Genomic DNA, 2,150 nt, shown 5'->3' with positions numbered 1-2,150 from the left:
TTTTATAAGGAGAAAAAGGGAAAAAAGGTATTTTTCTAGGAACTTTCCCCCAAATTGGACTGAAGTCACCATAGTTGTTGTACAGATGTAGGTAAGAAAAATTCATCAGTGTAGAAGAACAGAAAAAGAAATGCTTCTGGTTACATTTCTACTGGCAAACATACTGCACCAGATTCTCATGTATCTGTAATGAGTTAATGAATCGGTAAACTCAGGGGTTGTACCGTACGACTGGAGAATTGCTAACATAGTTCCTATCTTTAAGAAAGGGAAAAAAAGTGATCCGAGTAACTATAGGCCTGTTAGTTTGACACCTGTAGTATGTAAGGTCTTGGAAAAAATTTTGAAGGAGAAAGTAGTTAAGGACATTGAGGTCAATGGTAATTGGGACAAATTACAACATGGTTTTACTAAAGGTAGATCGTGCCAAACCAACCTAATCTCCTTCTTTGAGAAGGTGACAGATTATTTAGACAAAGGAAATGCAGTAGATCTAATTTACTTCGATTTCAGTAAGGCATTTGACGTGGTTCCAAATGGGGAATTATTAGTTAAATTGGAAAAGATGAGGATCAATATGAAAATTGAAAGGTGGACAAGGAACTGGTTAAAGGGGAGACTCCAACGGGTAGTACTGAAGGGTGAACTTTCAGGCTGGAAGGAGGTTACTAGTGGAGTTCCTCAAGAATCAGTTTTGGGACCAATCTTATTTAACCTTTTTATTACTGACCTTGGCACAAAAAGTGGGAATGTGCTAATAAAGTTTGCGGATGACACAAAGCTGGAAGGTATTGCTAACACAGAGAAGGACTGGGATATCAAAGAGGAAGATCTGGATGACCTTGTAAACTGGAGTAATAGTAATAGGATGAAATTTAATAGTGAAAAGTGCAAGGTCATGCATTTAGGGATTAATAATAAGAATTTTAGATATACATTGGGGACACATCAATTGGAGGCAACAGAGGAGGAGAAGGACCTTGGAGTTTTGGTTGATCACAGGATGACTATGAGCCGCCAAAGTGATATAGCCGTTAAAAAAGCTAATGCAGTTTTAGGATGCATCAGGCGAGGTATTTCGAGCAAAGATAAGGAGGTATTAGTACCGTTATATAAGGCACTGGTGAGACCTCATCTGGAATACTGTATGCAGTTCTGGTCTCCCATGTTTAAGAAGGATGAATTCAAACTGGAACAGGTTCAGAGACGGGCTACTAGGATGATTCGAGGAATGGAAAACCTGCCTTATGAAAGGAGACTCAAAGAGCTTGGCTTGTTTAGCCTAGCCAAAAGAAGGCTGAGGGGGGATATGCTTGCTCTTTATAAATATATCAGGAGGGATTAATATTAGGGAAGGAGAGGAATTATTTAAGCTTAGTACCAATGTAGACACAAGAACAAATGGGTATAAACTGTCAAGTATCAGAGGGTAGCCGTGTTAGTCTGGATCTGTAAAAGCAGCAAAGAATCCTGTGGCACCTTATAGACTAACAGAGGTTTTGGAGCATAAGCTTTCGTGGGTGAATACCCACTTCCATGCATCTGAGGAAGTGGGTATTCACCCACGAAAGCTTATGCTCCAAAACCTCTGTTAGTCTATAAGGTGCCACAGGATTCTTTGCCGGGTATAAACTGGACACTAGGAAGTTTAGACTTGAAATTAGACAAAGGTTTCTAACCATTAGAGGAGTGAAGTTCTGGAACAGCCTTCCAAGGGGAATAGTGGGGGCAAAAGACATATCTGGCTTTAAGACTAAGCTTGATAAGTTTATGGAAGGGATGGTATGAAGGAATAGCTTAATTTTGGCAATTGATCTTTGATTATCAGCAGATAAGTATGCCCAGTGGTCTGTAAAGGGATGTTGGATGGGATGGGATCTGAGTTACTGCAGAGAATTCTTTCCTGAGTGCTGGCTGGTGAGTCTTGCCCACATGCTCAGGGTTTAGCTGATTGCCATATTTGGGGTCGGGAAGGAATTTTCCTCCGGGGCAGATTGGCAGAGACCGTGGAGGTTTTTTGCCTTCCTCTGCAGCGTGGGGCATGGGTCACTTGCTGGTGGATTCTCTGCAGCTTGAGGTCTTCAAACCACAATTTGAAGACTTCAATAACTCGGACATAGGTTAGGGGTTTGTTATAGAAGTGGATGGGT

This window comes from Gopherus flavomarginatus, chromosome 3 (assembly GCF_025201925.1).
Source record: "Gopherus flavomarginatus isolate rGopFla2 chromosome 3, rGopFla2.mat.asm, whole genome shotgun sequence".
Classification (NCBI taxonomy): Eukaryota; Metazoa; Chordata; order Testudines; family Testudinidae; genus Gopherus; species Gopherus flavomarginatus.
The sequence above is the reverse complement of the archived record's forward strand: the minus strand, read 5'-3'. Positions refer to the sequence as shown.